The sequence below is a fragment of the Ostrea edulis genome, chromosome 1 (assembly GCF_947568905.1).
Source record: "Ostrea edulis chromosome 1, xbOstEdul1.1, whole genome shotgun sequence".
Classification (NCBI taxonomy): domain Eukaryota; kingdom Metazoa; phylum Mollusca; class Bivalvia; order Ostreida; family Ostreidae; genus Ostrea; species Ostrea edulis.
Window position 1 is genome coordinate 49,459,415 of NC_079164.1, and position 21,407 is coordinate 49,480,821.

Genomic DNA, 21,407 nt, shown 5'->3' on the forward strand with positions numbered 1-21,407 from the left:
GTCTGGAAACTGTATATCGGAATTAATATTTATACAGAAGATAAGTCTGAAAGACAATCGTGCAGGCCTATCTGATGATTGGAACACGTGGCATGTTTACATAATATGAAGAATTCGGACACGTGGCAGAACCTTCTTCCTATCCCTTTTTGGCCTCTAAAAAGCAAACAACCCGGAAAAGCTTACATAAAGGAAACGTTATTTATGTATCAAAATGACTAAAAAGTTTACTTTTTTAAAATGAAAAATAAAAAAAATGACATCGTGTTTTGCAGCCGACAAAGCATGTCGCGTGGTATTTTCCAGCAATCAGTAACTTCTTGCAATCAAAAAACTTATATAATGTACATTTCCTCTCAAAATATAATTTTGGCAAGAGAAGAGGACAAAAACTCGGAATGTAAATTGGAACATCTGTATGCATGCAGGCAGTAATTCAAACTTCCCTCAAGAAACGGGCGCATAATGTTTTAAATTCGATAGAGAAACTTGATTGGGGGGAAAAAAAAGCTGACTGGTTTTATTCTCTCCCAGTAATTCATTTTCCTTGATAATAATAAGCAGTAGATTTGAAATTTTGACACTAACGGCATACTAATTTATCATCAATGTTATATTGACCCTCAGCTTTATATATAACTACTAGTACACTAATCATGGCGATCAGTTGTAAATGAGCAGAAAGCTTAAGTCTAAGTATAAATAAGGACTTCTGAAGAGATTTCCATATCCATTCACCACATGCCTTCAAAAGTGATCGTATATATATACATATCATCTTGGTAAAATTTTAGCTCTGTATCTCAATATTTTACATTCCTGTCTAAAGATTTTGAGAGCTGTGTACTCTTCAGTGATTAGCGCAAATATATCTTACTCAATTTTGAATCGGGAATCAAAATTTGCAAAGGAAAACGATTGCCATGTAAAATTTTACTTTCGTCTAACATGCAAAGAACAGACTCCACTCAGGACCTTAAGCCCCGTTCACATGCGCTGATTTACTCACGGGGTGCATATATTGCATTTATGCAAAAATTGCACCCGTGTGTTAAAGTATATTTGCTAAGCGTTCACATGGTACTTGACAAATTAGGGTCAAATGGCAATGATTCTCGAAGTTTGACAAAGATGGCGGATTATTTTCGATTGAGAAGGAGGATTTTCCCTTACTGTGTAGGTTTCGATGACAAATTTGATTGATCAAGATATGTCTACGACACTGTATGCAATATACTGTTTGCAGAAATACGGTGTATTTTATGAGAAAAGCGATATCGTATTCGGTGATACTGCGTTTGCTCCTCTTTGGAGCCGATCCCTCGTGATCCACAAGTGACGACTCCTCGGGTGTGATGTTATATACGGTGTGTGCGTTCACATGACGAAAAATACACTAGGAGTAAATATACACATATGCAAAAGTAAATTTGCATCTGGTCTGAGTAGGTGCAGATTTACACCCGGGTGTATATTTGCACATATGTATATTTACTTTTGCATATATGCAATTGCGCTCACATGCTCAAATTTACACCCGGGTGCAGAATTTGCATCCCGTGAGTAAATCAGGGCATGTGAACGGGGCTTAAGGTGCTCTGTTCACATGCGCCTTTCTACACACGATATGCATATTTTACATGTATGCAGATTTTGCACCGGGATGTATTTTGGTGCATGTGAACGTGGGGTGGGGGTACACAAAATTTGCACTTTTACAAGTATATTCAATCCTAGTGCATAATTTACATCTAGTAAAGACTGGGTGCAAATGCTGGAGTGTTTTCAGCCAAGTGAACGCAGAGCAATTTACACGCATATGCAGATTATTGAAATTGTCCATAAAACATTGCAAATTTTCTTTGAAATTTCATCATATCCTATATTAAAATCAACAGTGACCTTCTGCTGTGTCAGTAAGTTCAAATATAATTTGAATACCATTGGTACAAGAAATCGTAATACCCATAGCTATATAATAAGGAAATATCATTCTTTGTCTTCAGAATACATCTATATTGCTTGGAAATAGCTAACTTTATTCTGATTTACTCACAGTTTGCTAGTGCATGTGAACGCATCTCAAAAATTACATTTACACGCTAGAATTAAAATTTGCATATTTGTAAAATTTACCCCTATTAGTAAATCAGCACTTATGAACGGGACTTTAAAAAGACGAGCTCACTTTCTATCTAAATCTCACTTTTTTATCGCAAGTCCCTTATATAAAAGTGAGATTGAGATCAAAAGTGAGCTTGTCAGGTCTATCAGATAAAGTAAATTCAGACCTTCAAAATTGTTCGCCACTTTACAATGCTATGTACAGCATGACGAATTTCACCACTAGCCACCGTCATCTAAATCACAATAACAGATGTAATAAAAATATTCTACGGTGTTAGAGTTCAACACTTGCGATTTGAATAAACTTTTTTTGAGGATGCCCCTATTAAACAATACTAGTATATCAGTTACCTAGACAATAGGGTTCGTATCCACTAGCAGCGACAACCCTAGTCAACAAGGCAGTAGCGTTTGTGTCCTCCAAATGTCAAATAACAGAGTGTTAGCCACCTAGACAGCAGAGGCAACACTAATATACTAGTCACCTACACGTGTTCACGCCCACTAGCTGTCACAAAACCATTGTACTTATGATATTATCATCTAGACAACAGGATTTGTCCACTAACAGCAGTAACTAGTCACCTAAACAGTGGGGTTTGTATACTACTATATTAGTCACCTAAACAGTGGGGTTTATATACTACTATATTAGTCACCTAGACAGTGGGGTTTATATACTACTATATTAGTCACCTAAACAGTGGGGTTTATATACTACTATATTAGTCACCTAAACAGTGGGGGTTATATACTACTATATTAGTCACCTAAACAGTGGGGTTTATATACTACTATATTAGTCACCTAAACAGTGGGGTTTATATACTACTATATTAGTCACCTAAACAGTGGGGGTTATATACTACTATATTAGTCACCTAAACAGTGGGGTTTATATACTACTATATTAGTCACCTAAACAGTGGGGTTTATATACTACTATATTAGTCACCTAAACAGTGGGGGTTATATACTACTATATTAGTCACCTAAACAGTGGGGTTTATATACCACAATATTAGTCACCTAAACAGTGGGGTTTATATACTACTATATTAGTCACCTAAACAGTGGGGTTTATATACTACTATATTAGTCACCTAAACAGTGGGGGTTATATACTACTATATTAGTCACCTAAACAGTGGGGTTTATATACTACTATATTAGTCACCTAAACAGTGGGGTTTATATACCACTATATTAGTCACCTAAACAGTGGGGTTTATATACCCCTATATTAGTCACCTAAACAGTGGGGTTTGTATACCCCTATATTAGTCACCTAAACAGTGGGGTTTATATACTACTATATTAGTCACCTAAACAGTGGGGTTTATATACCCCTATATTAGTCACCTAAACAGTGGGGTTTATATACTACTATATTAGTCACCTAAACAGTGGGGGTTATATACTACTATATTAGTCACCTAAACAGTGGGGTTTATATACTACTATATTAGTCACCTAAACAGTGGGGTTTATATACTACTATATTAGTCACCTAAACAGTGGGGTTTATATACTACTATATTAGTCACCTAAACAGTGGGGTTTATATACTACTATATTAGTCACCTAAACAGTGGGGGTTATATACCACTATATTAGTCACCTAAACAGTGGGGTTTATATACTACTATATTAGTCACCTAAACAGTGGGGTTTATATACTACTATATTAGTCACCTAGACAGTGGGGTTTATATACTACTATATTAGTCACCTAAACAGTGGGGTTTATATACCCCTATATTAGTCACCTAAACAGTGGGGTTATAAACCACTATATTAGTCACCTAAACAGTGGGGTTTATATACCACTATATTAGTCACCTAAACAGTGGGGTTTATATACCACTATATTAGTCACCTAAACAGTGGGGTTTATATACTACTATATTAGTCACCTAAACAGTGGGGGTTATATACCACTATATTAGTCACCTAAACAGTGGGGTTTATATACCACTATATTAGTCACCTAAACAGTGGGGTTATAAACCACTATATTAGTCACCTAAACAGTGGGGTTTATATACCCCTATATTAGTCACCTAAACAGTGGGGTTTGTATACCACTATATTAGTCACCTAAACAGTGGGGGTTATATACTACTATATTAGTCACCTAAACAGTGGGGTTTATATACCACTATATTAGTCACCTAAACAGTGGGGGTTATATACCACTATATTAGTCACCTAAACAGTGGGGTTTATATACCACTATATTAGTCACCTAAACAGTGGGGGTTATATACCACTATATTAGTCACCTAAACAGTGGGGTTTATATACCACTATATTAGTCACCTAAACAGTGGGGGTTATATACCACTATATTAGTCACCTAAACAGTGGGGTTTATATACTACTATATTAGTCACCTAAACAGTGGGGTTTGTATACCACTATATTAGTCACCTAAACAGTGGGGGTTATATACCACTATATTAGTCACCTAAACAGTGGGGTTTATATACCACTATATTAGTCACCTAAACAGTGGGGTTTATATACTACTATATTAGTCACCTAAACAGTGGGGTTTATATACCACTATATTAGTCACCTAAACAGTGGGGTTTGTGTACCACTATATTAGTCACCTAAACAGTGGGGTTTATATACTACTATATTAGTCACCTAAACAGTGTGGGTTATATACTACTATATTAGTCACCTAAACAGTGGGGTTTATATACCACTATATTAGTCACCTAAACAGTGGGGTTTATATACTACTATATTAGTCACCTAAACAGTGGGGTTTATATACCACTATATTAGTCACCTAAACAGTGGGGTTTGTGTACCACTATATTAGTCACCTAAACAGTGGGGTTTATATACTACTATATTAGTCACCTAAACAGTGGGGTCTATATACCACTATATTAGTCACCTAAACAGTGTGGGTTATATACTACTATATTAGTCACCTAAACAGTGGGGTTTATATACCACTATATTAGTCACCTAAACAGTGGGGTTATAAACCACTATATTAGTCACCTAGACAGTGGGGTTTATATACTACTATATTAGTCACCTAAACAGTGGGGTTATAAACCACTATATTAGTCACCTAGACAGTGGGGTTTATATACCACTATATTAGTCACCTAAACAGTGGGGTTTATATACCACTATATTAGTCACCTAAACAGTGGGGTTATAAACCACTATATTAGTCACCTAGACAGTGGGGTTTATATACTACTATATTAGTCACCTATACAGTGGGGTTTATATACTACTATATTAGTCACCTAAACAGTGGGGGTTATATACTACTATATTAGTCACCTAAACAGTGGGGTTATATACCACTATATTAGTCACCTACTTTCTTTATCTACAACTTCTATCATGGAAATTGAAACCGATCAAATTTTACGCTAAAATGTCCCCCAGTCGATGATTAGTTTTGATATGGTTAGATAATTCAAATTTTTTGGCACTTGACATGGTCAACATGCAAAATATGATATCTCCATATTCGTTCTATGGTGACTAGAATTACCCACATTGTTTTGACTTGACAATTTATATCTCTTCTTTGAATTCCATTCCTTGATGCCTCAATACAAAACAGGAGAACAAGCAACTGTAAGTTTTACGCTGAATTCATGCTAGTACTTTTGAGGCGTGTTGATCGTTGTGTGTCTGTTACAAACAGCGTCCTAGAGGTGAAACAAGGCATTATCATCATCAACATTACGTTTAGACCACATCAAAACACAATTTTTAGTACATCAGATTATGCAAATCACACAAAAATTCATACATCTGTTGTCTGGTATTTTAACCATTCCGTGTTTCCTGATCTTTCTTAAAAAAGGAAAACGTAAAACCCTTTAATTTAAACAACAAAATTTGTTTTCTATTGGAAATGTGCAACATGATGCCTCGTTACAGAAGAGAATGTCTTTGAACAAAAATTAAGGTTTGCTTTTCTTGACACTGATTGCATGCTATTGAAAAATAAACAAACTTCGGTAAAAGATACACAAAATTGGGTCTTCAGGGAGATCTGCTTTTAATTGTTATCTCCGTAAAAAAGAAGCACGTGTCATTATTTGTAAATTACATAACACGGAAATGCTGATGTCAGGGAGCTCCCAAACATCAGCACTCGCAGCGTACAACGGAAGGATTATCACATCTGAATTCTATTTTGACAATGCATGGATTAGTTAATCCGCCCAGAGTCGGATCCGTCAATATGTCCCTATCCTTCCTGAAATTCTGACACGATTGATGAAAACAATTTTAGGAATAATCTTTTTTTAACAGTCAGGTTACTGCACTTCTGCGCGTGCACCTGAACAGCTTGGCTCATATCGAAGAGGAATTTCTTTCATAAAGTAATCAGCATTTAGCCTCCTATTGAGACATTATATTGTCGTTTGAATTCAACAAAAGCCTGGAACAGGCATAAACTTATTTCATTATGCACGTACATATATACTGCCAGATATTATCTCTACTGATTTTCTCCGGCTGATTAATTGGCCATCCTCTGGCAAACAAAGATTTAAAGGATTTAGTATGGACCCGAGTCCAGAGACACGTGGTGGTTATCACAGGGAGAGAGTACCAGCTCGCATTTCAAACTCATATTTTGTAAACAGAGATGAATGCAGACGTCCAACGTAACAACAGGCCTGGGGTTAATTACATAGCAATGTACTGCATTACATAACTATTACTTAGAAAATCTTATATTACCAGTACCCCAATTTTGAAATGTAATGCATTACATTACACATTACTTGACAGTGCATTTCATTAGGCCTACAATACAAATTGCATAATTTTTAAATTTCCTTAGTAGATGTACATAGGCAATTTAAATTGGTTAACTACTCAATGTTTTATTCAAGAATAAAAACTTCATTCAGATAGAAAGATCAATTTCTGAAAACATTTCACAACAGTTTACTTTGAAACCTTGCAAATAGCCCTAGGGAAACATTCATTAAATATTTGAAGTGTTGACTTACTATAGCTTGGGTGTTAGAACTTAGATGTTGTTCATCAAATATTGTTTTAAATTCTTAAAGACAATATATACATGAAGTTAATCTTCATAAGGTCTAAAAGTCAATCACTAATATAATGAATTAATCTAAAACTCCAAGATATTATCAAATATTTGAAGTAATGTAAATGTAATGGGATAAAGTACCATTTCCAGTTGTAAAGCACAAATGACTATCCTAGCTCAAGGTCATAGGCCAAGTTCGTAGTAAGTAATCGGAATTGTCGATGTTCTTGACACAATATATCTTTTGATAGCAGATGAAGATTTCTGGGTCAAAGGTCAGCATAAGATGCCTATTGATTTTTTGGTCGAGGCTCATGTTTACTACGTACTTACATGTACTACAGAGATAGAAAAGATTGAAATACGTACTTACTCCAGAGATAGAGAAGATTGAATGACGTACTTACTGTAGAGATAGAGAAGATTGAATGACATACGTAGTGTAGAGATAGAGAAGATTGAAAGACGTACTTACTGTAGAGGTAGAGAAGATTGAAGTACGTACTTACTGCAGAGATAGAGAAGATTGAAGGACGTACTTACTGCAGAGATAGAGAAGATTGAATGACGTACTTACTGTAGAGATAGAGAAGATTGAATGACATACGTAGTGTAGAGATAGAGAAGATTGAATGACGTACTTACTGTAGAGATAGAGAAGATTGAATGACATACGTAGTGTAGAGATAGAGAAGATTGAAAGACGTACTTACTGTAGAGGTAGAGAAGATTGAAGTACGTACTTACTGCAGAGATAGAGAAGATTGAAGGATGTACTTACTGCAGAGATAAAGAAGATTGAAAGACGTATTTACTGTAGAGATAGAGAAGATTGAAAGACGTACTTACTGTAGAGGTCGAGAAGATTGAAGGACGTACTTACTGTAGAGATAGAGAAGATTGAAGGACGTACTTACTGTAGAGATAGAAAAGATTGAAGGACGTACTTACTGCAGAGATAGAGAAGATTGAAGGATGTACTTACTGCAGAGATAGAGAAGATTGAAAGATGTACTCACTACAGAGATAGAGAAGATTGAAAGACGTACTTACTGCAGAGATAGAGAAGATTGAAGGACGTACTTACTGCAGAGATAGAGAAGATTGAAAGACGTACTTACTGCAGAGGTAGAGAAGATTGAAGGACGTACTTACTGCAGAGGTAGAGAAGATTGAAGGACGTACTTACTGCAAGGTAGAGAAGATTGAAGGACGTACTTACTGCAGAGGTAGAGAAGATTGAAGGACGTACTTACTGCAGAGATAGAGAAGATTGAAAGACGTACTTACTGCAGAGATAGAGAAGATTGAAGGACGTACTTACTGCAGAGATAGAGAAGATTGAAAGACGTACTTACTGCAGAGATAGAGAAGATTGAAGGACGTACTTACTGCAGAGATAGAGAAGATTGAAAGACGTACTTACTGCAGAGATAGAGAAGATTGAGGGACGTACTTACTGCAGAGATAGAGAAGATTGAAGGACGTACTTATTGCAGAGATAGAGAAGATTGAAGGACGTACTTACTGTAGAGATAGAGAAAATTGAAAGACGTACTTACTGCAGAGATAGAGAAGATTGAAGGAAGTACTTACTGCAGAGATAGAGAAGATTGAAAAACGTACTTACTGCAGAGATAGAGAAGATTGAAGGACGTACTTACTGCAGAGATAGAGAAGATTGAAAGACGTACTTACTGCAGAGATAGAGAAGATTGAAGGACGTACTTACTGCAGAGGTAGAGAAGATTGAAGGACGTACTTACTGCAAGGTAGAGAAGATTGAAGGACGTACTTACTGCAGAGGTAGAGAAGATTGAAGGACGTACTTACTGCAGAGGTAGAGAAGATTGAAGGACGTACTTACTGCAGAGATAGAGAAGATTGAAAGACGTACTTACTGGAGAGGTAGAGAAGATTGAAAGACGTACTTACTGCAGAGATAAAGAAGATTGAAGGACGTACTTACTGCAGAGATAGAGAAAATTGAAGGACGTACTTACTGCAGAGGTAGAGAAGATTGAAGGACGTACTTACTGAAGAGATAGAGAAGATTAAAAAATGTACTTACTGTAGAGATAGAGAAGATTGAAAGACGTACTTACTGCAGAGATAGAAAAGATTGAAAGACGTACTTACTGCAGAGATAGAGAAGATTGAAAGACGTACTTACTGGAGAGGTAGAGAAGATTGAATGACGTACTTACTGCAGAGATAGAGAAGTTTGTAAGAGAGAGGTTTCTGTTGATTTCCGGGTCATAAATCGCAGGTAAAATGTAGCAATGTTGTGGGTCCCACATCTAATGTTATGGGTATGTGAAAACAATGGAAACATGATTTGTATAATAGGCGAAACAATGTAAATAACTTAGACATTTATTCCTTATATACATGTATTCATATTTCTATAAAAATGAATTCGTTTTACTTATGAATATATTAGTTCTATATCAGTTTTTTCCCTTTGGGTAGATGGGAAGGGGAATTTACACGCTATCAGGTACCCGTGGTTGTGAGAAGACGTGAGTTCCCTGTAGTTAGTGAGTCAAAATGCATGTCTTTATGTGGGGGGATGCTGTGGATCTCATTTAAAGTTATGGGGTTTTTTGATTGATTTTATATTGTTTAACGTTCCTCTCGAGAATTTTTCACTCATATGGAGACGTCACCTTTGCCGGTGAAGGGCTGCAAAATCTTGGCCTAGGCTCGGCGCTTACGGCCTTTGAGCAGGGAGGGATCTTTATCGTGCCACACCTGCTGTGACACGGGGCCTCGGTTTATGCGGTCTCATCCGAAGGACCGTCCCATTTAGTCGCCTCTTACGACAAGCAAGGGTTACTGAGGACCTATACTAACCCGGATCCCCACGGGATGGGGGGATTTTGAAAGTATGATATTGTATTGATATTACAGAGGTTTCAACAGTCTCGTTTCCAGTAAACATTTCGCAAATTATGAATTCTATATGGTCGTTAAAACGATCTAATTTACAAATACAACCTCCCATTAGGTCGATTACTGTCTGAAGTGTTTTATACCAATTGTTAGGCCGTTCTCTATATACTAATTTTTACTACGGGTTACTCCGTTTGCCTGATCAAGATATAGGGCTCACAGCAGGTGTGACCGGTCAACAGGGGCTGCTTACTCCTCCTAGGCACTTGATCCCACCTCTGATGTGTCCAGGGGTTCGCGTTGGCCCTACTCTTGTAATATTTATTGGGATTTATTAGATGGATCACTGATCGTTATCTTCACTTTTTCATCGATATGCGTGTACATGTACTTATTGACTTGTTTGTTTGATTTTCTGATATCGAAATACGAATTACTGGACTGATATATAGGTATTCTCCCGCTTAAAAAATTCTTGTCTGATACAAATATTGATTGTTTGGGATATCAGCAGTAATTCTTTATATCAAAAATTTCATTTTTGAGATACATGTGTACATGCCACAGACATTTTTTCATTAATTGAATAGTTGTTACCACAATTATCTCTCAAAATTGTAAAAATTACGAATTACGACTACAATAAGAGGAGCGGAAAATATATCGCTTGAATCACAAAACCCCGATTTTTACCATCTTAAAAGATCGATCCACGTTTTATTAAATTTTTAACTTTATACTATCCATGACGTTCGCAACCACATTATACATAAAGCAATCTTGAGATATATCCATGTATTTATCCATGCATCAACATTCTGTTTGTTGTATGTATCCTTGTTATCTATAAGTAAATTATTTTATTTCCTGATATTGAAATACGAATGTTGAAATATTGTGGATTACGAATTTGTGTAATTATATATGGTGTCAAATTTCTCCCCCCAAACCCCTTTTGATTCCTCTAAAGTAAACTAGCTTCGGAGTAGATTTGCCTCCCGCTGCCCCTAAGGCTTCGCCGTGAACCCACTTGCGACTACAAAACGGACCCTGGATCCCTAAGTAAATCTTTTTCCTTTTACTATGCAACTATAGTTAGAAAAAAATGCTACACTGCACATCATTAGCCCTGCCCGTGCAAATCGGTATCAGCATTGTACAGAAAGTAATTGTTATATAAGTTACCGGCGATGCATGCACTGCTTTATAAGTGTTATAATATGCAACATATCTTGATATCTGCATGCAAGAGTTGTTTTAACTGAAGCACAGCAAAATTATATCAAAATGTATCGCGTGACGTTCCGCAGCGCTTGTTGTGTTCTTTTTAAATTGACCGTAATAATCCATGGTTGTCATTGTCTTCAATACATAGGAACTATGTATATCTGCAACATCAGCAATTATTTTTTTCCCATTGTCATCTGAACACATGCCATTTAGCTTTAATTTGCTAAAGAAAGTTTTATTTCATCAAAAAATTTTATGACGAAGGGACGAGACTTTGCAAAACTCTGGTGAGAATGCTGAATGGGTAACCCTGGCTGAAACCTTAGATCATCTGCTTGGTGCCATAGAAGCTACTATCTTAACAGCCTCGTGCATGGAAGGCATTAGCTGCAATAATGTAGCCCTCTCTGATTTTTTTTTTTTTTTTTTTTTTTTTTTTTTTTTTTTTTTTTTTAGGGAGAGGGCTACAACTCCTTAGGATCTCCGTAATGGTGCAAATGCGGGAGTGATTCACTCCCGCAACATTTGCGCTCATTCTAAACATTTCCTGACTTTCTTTACGTAAATAAAATGATATTCTATGTTTCTTAGTCAATATATAAATTTACAACCTGCTACTTTAGATTTGTGAGGCTCTATCCTACCGTTTTCAACAATTTCGATAAATTCCAATTTCTCGATTCATATTTGTGCGCCATGTTTGATGTACTGAAGTTTCAACTTCCGGTTGTCAAGTCATTTGCATATGCCATATAAGGTAGTATTTACATCAATGGACAAGTATGGAGGCGAAAGCTATTTCGTCGGTATTGAAAAGGTTTGAATTTAATATCAAGTTAAAAACCGAACAGCAGAGTGTAAATTCTTTCTGCAACAATATGATTTTCCTTTCTTTGTCGAAGTGGCTCGAGTAACTACATTTTCGCGCTGATTGTCAATGTTTAGGCTTTTCACTAGATCCACCTACGAGATCTCGCGATAACAAGCATGGCGGAGCAGACGAAGAATTTTGCATGCTGTACATTATATTTAATCAAAAACACCTTTGTTAGACATGCCCGAGCACAAAGTTGGTACTCCTTTTGGTGTAAACAACATTTGGGACTAATACACAGAGTTTATTATCGGTTATTCATAAAATTATTTTGCACCATTACGGAGATCCTATGGAATTGTAGCCCTATCCCGAAAACGTCAGAATAAAAAAAAAATGGATAGGGCTACGTTATTGCAGCTAGGAAGGCATGTAAACTGAGTTTCTGGCACAACTAGTTAATAAATTCATTATCATCAGACAGTTAGTGACAAACTTCGAGTAAAATTGGAGGAATCTTAAAATAATGTTAAATTGTTTTCTCAAAATTCCACAAGCGGCAAACAAGCAGGGCCGTTGTCTAATTTTCCTCTTTCCGGGGTGTCGATTCTCTCCCAATCTTTTTTAACAAGTTCAAACATTAACAGTCACATGGAAGAAAGTCTTGCATTAAAACCAATTCACTTTTTTCACCAAGAACATGGATTCCCGGGTCGCGCATGTGCGCCCAAGCATTTCTGGAAGCGAGTAAACCCTTTACCACCGTTTCTCCGACGTAGCGCACGCGCAGGATCGCCATTTTCAGAAACTTCTCTCTTATCTGCACGGGACTCCTAGCTGTGAAGGATGTAATGCTATGGCTATGTTTATTATAATCGATGTGCCGTTTTTCATTTACGCGTAATTATATTTAATGTGTTTTACACCAGTTAAATAAGGAGTGTTTGGAAAAGAGAGAAGTTAGTAGCTGGATACAAAATTAAAGTCTTAAGTGCGAGAATTCTGGTTTTCTTCAGAATGTAATCTAAACCTGCAAACATTTCACTACAATTATCCCACTGTTGCAACTCTAGCAGGGATTTGTGGTCAAATTTGCTATTAAGTAACAACGATCGTTCCTAAGCCGCGCTTTCTGCTGTTGTCATCTGGTACTTATATTGCTTTTGTTGTTAGTAAATCAATTTTGATTTATAATTCTTCTTGTGAAAACTCACCTTCTTGAATCTTAATGGAATAAGCTGTTTAACGAAATGTGTTGTAAAGCAGAATATCCTTAGTGATGACAAATAATTGACCTTAAACTTTGACCTCAAAATGTAAGCATGTCCTCTGAACACTGCATACAGCGATGAAGTAAGGTTGCCACAAAGTCTTTCAAAAGTTATGTCTTCCAAGATTAAATGATCAGAGACAGGCCATAAAGGTACACTCGCAATGTTCGATCTATGGGGTGTCTACACACAGAGTAGTATGGTGATTTAAGCGGGTAAGACATAGCTCTGAGTCTTTCAACAACCCCGCCCCCAAACTCTCCAACTAAATAGATGTACCACACATACGTGCATCTACTTGGGATAAATTCAAACGCATTTAGAAATTTTGAAAATATTCCACGTCCAAATGGTCCAGATTATAACCAATATCATTATCAACATTCTAGCAACGTCTTCGCGGCATGGTCTCATCATGTACATGACATAAGGAATTTGAGCCCTTTTCATAGTTTAATGCTTATTTTAAGAATTGTGGTAACAATTTAGTCAAAACATTTCTGCCACTTCAGATATGCATTCTTTCAATATTGCTCCAATCATTCATAATATGGAGAGTATGAATAATCTGGAAAATTCCTATTAATTGTTCATAAATCTTGATAGATGTTTAACAAAGATCACATTAAAGGAAAGCATTCACATTCCAATGTCCACATGTCTATGTTCACGTTTTGAGGTAGGGCGGTGCTTTAAATTAAAAAGATTTGATCTCTTAAGCTCAATAAGTGGAAACGTTCGATTTCACCATGATAGATCCCTGTAAAAATATTTCACGCCCGCTTGCCTCTACTCCAGGGAATATCAGAAGTACAATCTAATAGATAGTCTTCTACATACTTCTCACCTTTAAAAAAAAAAGAATTCAAATGGAAAACAAATTTCTTAAATATACTCATGCTGTAAAAGATACGCCTGTCAAATAAAGTAGTTATCAATTGAAAAATTATCCTCCAAATAAACAACTCTTTTTAAGAATAGTAATAATAATGGCTCTTGCAGCGTTCTTTTTGCATTTTTTCTAATATCGAAGAGTATTCATGAAAAGTGAAGATAACGAACAATGATCAATCTCATAAATCCCATAAACACTACAAAATAGATAGTTGGGCAAACACGGACCCCTGGACACACCAGAGGTGGGATCAGGTGCCTAGGAGGAGTAAGCATCCCCTGTCGACCGGTCACACCCGCCGTGAGCCCTATATCTTAATCAGGTAGACGGAGTTATCCGTAGTCAAAATCAGTGTGCCACGAACGGTCTAACAATCGGTATGAAACACGTCAGACAGTATTTGATCCATTGATAGGTTGTAATGGCAAACTAGATCGTTATAACGACCATATAATTTGTGAAATGCTGACTTTAAACGAGACTGTTGAAACCCCTGTATCATCAACTTGTTTGTCAGTAGCTTGCCTCGATTTAAAATCTGACCATACGTAGAACAAGCTCTTGCGTATCGAATCAGTTGAGAGATATAAACACCATATGCAGGTGATAATGGAATATTGTTATATAAATATGGGAAGTTGACGATGGAGAAGCTGAAATCATCCCGTTTGTCATCAAGTTGAGTTATTAGTTTGCCGTTAATATCTACTTTCATTAAAATATCTAAGTATGAAGCAAAAGTTTACGATTCTGTGGTGTCTTTTATTTCGAGCTCACAGGGATATATCGACTGTTAGTTCTAAGAAGACTTTTAAATAAAATATCAAATTGGAGAAAGATTTCACTCTGAAAACTTGCAAAGCACAATTATTACTTTTAAAAATACACTCAACGCCAACATCATGGTGAACAATGTATACCAAGTTTATTAAATCTTGCCTTATAAGTATTCATGAAAGTATGACCTTGACATTTGACCTTGAGAATAAGACGCATCATCCCCTCACCATGGGGAACATGTGTACCAAATTTCATTATCATCGCCTTATTGGTACTTTATCCTTCCCACAAGTTACTGATGGATGAACAGATAAACACACACAGGAACACTGCACCATACCATTATTCATTCCGTTATGATAATAGAATATGTGTAATAAGTAATATCATAGCCTTGTTAGTATTTTGTGTCTATGAAAATATTTATGCAAGTTTGACCTTGACCTTTTCTTGACCCTTTTCCTTGATAAACTATAGACTCAATGGAAACATGTGCTTATAAATGCATATTTAATGATCCTAGCCTTAGAAGTAGTTTTTATAGGACCCACAAGGTGCTGACACGGACGAACTGTGCTATACCAAAATACGACCAGTCTATGATTAAATAATGTTAATTCCCTACGAAATTTTACCAAAATCTTAGGAAATTTTTAAAATTCTGTAATACTCTTAAGAGATTTTGTTGAAATTTTATTTCTCCTATGAGAAATCTATATTCGTTTCGGATGTGATTTTTAAAAAACCTGTACAATTTTTAAAATTTCCATAGCACATTTGCGGGATAAAATATAGCATTTGTGATTTGACAGATATATTCGAGAACATTTGTTCATAGCAACATGGTCAAATATGAAGTAAATGATTTCATCTAACCCAAAATGTAAACTTTTTACGTAGGTGCTCTCAGAGACATCGTATATAACAATTTTCATTTATCTAAATCAGCACAGAGTTAATATATCCCAATATGATGTGGAGTCTAGAACACCTCTCTCTCTCTCTCTCTCTCTGGTGTATTAGATGAGTCCCTGTGCATTATGTCAAACTCACGGTGAACATTCGGATAAGTAGTTTTACAAACTCATTAGTTGAAATGCTTTTTGTATGTTAAATGCGTTTGAATACTTTTTATTTAATTTGTTTTTAATCGGACTAATGTTTTCCACCAATATCAGAATCCTTGCCATTACCATGTGGCACAAAACTATGACATCGAATACACAGGCGGCGGAATGTTCCGCGTAATGATAGGGGCAAATGGTTATCAACAAAAAGCTGAAAATAGGCTACCAGTCAAGTCTGCAAAACACACCCCTCAAAAAGACGCAAGTACTGACACGATACATTAGCTACACTTACCGCCCTGTTAAAAAAACAACTACACGACTTTAATTTTATAGTTTGCGTCTTTATGAAAATGTTCTAAATGACGCGTTTCACTTAGATTCTAAATACATAGTGATTCCATAGAATCACAGAGCCACTTGTTTCTGAAAATAAAGTTATGACGTCTGTATACTAAGAATCAACACGGGTACATGTAGGTACTGAACTTGAAATGACACTGAACGATATTCTCCCGAGAACCACGGCCATTTGCGCTTCCAGTGAATGCGCAATACGAATGTTCTTCTACGATATTTATCTACAAAACCATGTATAGCATGGCTGCTTTCATTACCTCTTATCTCCGAAAACAGCGACAGAACATGGGTCAACAGCTCAATTTTCCGTTTCACGCCACTGAATCAACCTCACGGTTACATATTTTAGAACTGTTGATTTGAAAACAAAAATCACTGTCATTGTATGAATATTGTATTTAAAATGATTAAAATGTTCATCAGATTTGAAAATGTCATGAAAAACATCTTTGTTAATAAAATAAAAAAAATTAAATAAAAGACAATGTATGCTATGTTTTTACCTCTTGCTGAAATAACCCCCGAAACTTCACACTATTGTACAAAGAGTGTACATTACTGTATAAGTCAATCAAAATCAGCACACTTATTCAGCGCGGGTTACAAAGTATTCAGTAAATCGAGGTGGAAAGTCATGCTCTGTCGCTGTTTTCTGGTAAAAGAGGTAACGAATGCAGCAATGCCATACATGAAATGAATGAAGTTTGTTTCTACAACATGACGGATGGTATATACTACAAGCTTGTATAGATGCAAGAAATGCCTGGGTTTCTCTATTAAAAGGTTCATAGGTACTAATAATCAAAGTTATTTGTTTCAAAACTACTAAGGTTTTTGTATAGACATGATTGCGATTTATAATATCGTATGTAAAGCAAACTATTCAACTTCATCTCAGATGAAAGGAGTAGTTCCATATTTAAGTTTTTTTCTTGACTAATTTAAATGTATGCATTGCGCGCGCCTTCTTCACACGTGATCGGAAAGAAAACAACAACGTAAAAGGTGAAGGTAACGAACAGTGATCCATCTCATAACTTCTATAAGCAATACAAAATAGAGAGTTGGGCAAACCCGTACCCCTGGACACACCAGAGGTGTCAGTAAGTTTTGACATTGGGTTCGTCAACTGTAGATATTCAATACGCCGGTTTCGAGATACGTTGGAGTTATTTCCCTTTGAAGAACTTTCGTACAAAGTAAGGCGCGAAACAACTTGTTTACATGCGGGAGTGGAACGAATATTCATCACTGCATAAGTAAATGTACTTAGTATTTTTCTCATACGCTGTTTCATCACCTGAATTCAACTGATACACAAACTAAGTAAGTGATAAGTATTCAGGGAATACATGGAATTCTTATTATACATGTAAGGTGAAGATAATGAACAGTGATCAATCTCATAATTCCTACAAGCAATACAAAATAGATAGTTGGGCAAACACGGACCCCTGGACATGTATCACGTAATTTCGTTGGTCGTAGGTATTATATCCAGGATATTACTTTCAAATATGACATTGTTTTTATGTTTCTACTTTAGTATAAAAAAAAACATCTTTCGGTAGTACATTGTATTTTGCATTTCCTACATTTACATATTGTATATGTAATAAATGACCTATTTTATTCTTTAAAGGGCGTGATGTTATTATTTAGTACAGGCAGACAGGTATAAATACATTTTATCATCTTCCTCACTGACTGTAGATTCACTCTGTCCCACTTAAGCACTCGAAGTTCTACTAAATGTACCTCCTACACAGGAGAGCTCTTTTCTCAAAACTGGCGTATTCTTTTATTGCAAAAGACTTGTATACATCTTATAGCCTCATGCATAATGATGACAACAAAACTGAAATCATTTCTTACAAAGTCTGAAAGATTTCTAGCAGCTGTAAAAACGATGACGGTAGAGTAGAGATTTAAAAATTACATGTTATAGGCTGTTCTTAGTTCAAATGCTTAACAAATAAATTTTCCTAAGTTACAAAGTTTTTTTAACATTGTTCACACTTAATGAATTTGAACACGGCGGGTTTATTCCAGTAATACCTTTTCACTAATTTATCTATAATCTGGCAATATACAGGACATACTAACAAAAAGCGGTATTCTTCCTCGATTTCATTGACACAAGTTTTACAAAACCTTTTTTCATGTGGTACATTTTTATGTCTGCCAGTTTCTATGGATTAATTATGTAATGATAACCCTATTTTCGAGATACCCTTTTTGTGCATTTTAGGAATAAAGTTTTCTAGGTAACATTGCAAGCAAAAATTTGTAAATAGTGCATTTTGATTCATACTGCATATTGCTATGTAAATTTTTAATAAAACGATCCTTCAATCTTTGTTGTATTATTGGCAAACAGACATGACTATTCAGTTACTCTGATCATGCTACATATAACTAAGCCCCAAACAATCAAGTTGTTCCTTCTTAAAAGTAGCCAAATGTCTTCTTATAATCCACGAAGCAACAATATAAGCGGGGTTTTTTTTTTTTTATTGAAGTGATTGTGTTATAAGACGATGTAGCTGAAAAAATTCCTTCGTTGTACCTTAATTGGATTGAAAACCAAATTGTACATATGAAATAATATCATACGAAGCTGTCCATGAGACGAATCTTCGGTAAACAATTTGCAGAAACAACCAATAAGACTTATTTGGATCAGACGGGACACCTTTTTCAAAACAATCGCGATAACTGCGTCAGACCATTGTGTTGGAAAAGACCCTGGTGAAAAGATTCGGTTAAAAATAATATGCAAATATGGTACAAAATATTCTATGATATACTCATTTAAAATATAGTCCAAACCAAGAGATTTTCCACGTTTTAAATTATCAATAGCTTCCCAAGAAAGTTGAAGGTAACGAATAATGATAAAAAATCCTATAGGCCTAAGCAATGCGAAATGGAGAGTTGGGCAAAAACAGACCTCTGGATATACCAGAGGTGGGATCAGGTGTCTAGGAGGAGTAAGCATGTCCTGTCGACCGGTCACACCCGCCGTGAGCCCTATATCTTGATCAGGTAAACGGAGTTATCCGTCGTCAAAATCATTGTGCCAAGAACAGCCAAACAATCGATATGAAACACGTCAGGCAGCATTTGACCCAATGATAGGTTGTATTGCTATAGGCTATACATGTATTTCTTTCTCGGTAATTTCCACCAGAACCTAACAGACTATTTAGCATGCTTAATCAGGTGTATACACTAAATATATGCACAAGTCCAAGAATTGCTGGAAAAGTTGCACGTGATATGCTAAAAAGACAGTCACGTGGTCAGCATTCGGCTCGTTTTGGAAAGAGCTTGAATATACGGATTGTATTTTGAAACTGTTTTCATTTACGTCTCTGCGACCGTAGTTTTTAGTATGCGTATCTAATAGAGTTTTTTGTTTCATTTCATCCAAAGAATATCGTAGTAATAATATCTTTACTGGAGTATGACAGAAAAATTGGACCATATGTATCCACAATGTATTAACACGGATCAATATAAACAAGAGGTACTGTGAGCAATGCTCACTAAGAATACCCCCCGCTTACCCAAATCTCCCAAAGGGTGTTGGTAATAGGTATAAACTACCTCTTTTCTGAGTGTAAAAAACAAATGACATGACAAACCGAACCATATTGCTACTTCGATGTCCAGTGCGCGTGTCCTTTGACCTTTTGACTCCAAAATCGATAGGGAACATCTTCATCCCATGGGTAGTCCATATGTATGATATGGTGACTGTAGGTGGAAAGGATAACGCTTTAGAGCCCGGAAACCATATTGCTACTTCGATGTCCAGTGCACTTGACCTTTGGACCCCAAAATTGATAGGGAACATCTTCATCCCATGGGTAGTCCATATGTATGATATGGTGACTGTAGGTGGAAAGGATAACGCTTTAGAACCCGGAAACCATATTGCTACTTCGATGTCCAGTGTGCATGACCTTTGACCTTTTGACCCCAAAATCGATAGGGAACATCTTCATCCCATGGGTAGTCCATATATATGATATGGTGACGGTAGGTGGAAAGGATAATGCTTTAGAGCCCGGAAACCATTGCGTCTACAGACGGACAACCCGATTCCAGTATACCCCCCCCCACAACTTGTTGCAGGGGGTATAATGATAAATGATGATTCCATATGTATCCACAATGTATTAACACGGATCAATATAAATGGCCGGATTCCTAATGTATTGTCACCCCAAAAAGACAGTAATTATTCCAGTTCTTACGAAAAAAAAGAACTATTTTATATCCATACCATGGGCCTAGGGGTCGTAATGTGGATGAATTTTAATTCACACCATACGAGAGCGCTTCGGTATTAATTCATAAAATGCACCCTAGTGGTTCTTGAAAATTTCTTTTTCTTAGTTCCTATGTAAAACTTTTAAAAGCCCTACTGGGCCCCACCCTGACCCCAGGTATCTACACCCAATGAGGATGTCAATACATGTATATGAACCCGATACATTATGCCCTTTGTAGTTTAAGTTTTTATATTAAGAGTTTAAAAACCTTTCCTAAATAATCCAATGTAAAACTCTGAACCCCTTTTGTTGTCCCAGGAGTCAAAGTGTGAACAAAACTTAAATGCTTACATAAGTTTCTAAAATTAACACATTCTACCCCTGTGGTTGAGATTTAAAAAGAATTTTCCTAAACATCGTTAAGTAAATCTTTGAACCCCTATTGTAACCCCAGGCTGATGATTTGAACAAACTTCAATCTTTTAAAATGATAAGAAATATTTCATACAAGTTTCAACTTACCTGGTTCAGTAGTTCTTGAAATTGAGAAGACTTTTTTATACACACCATCCCATTTTCACTTTTCCATTAGAAAGGAACATGACTGACCCTTCATCTGAACA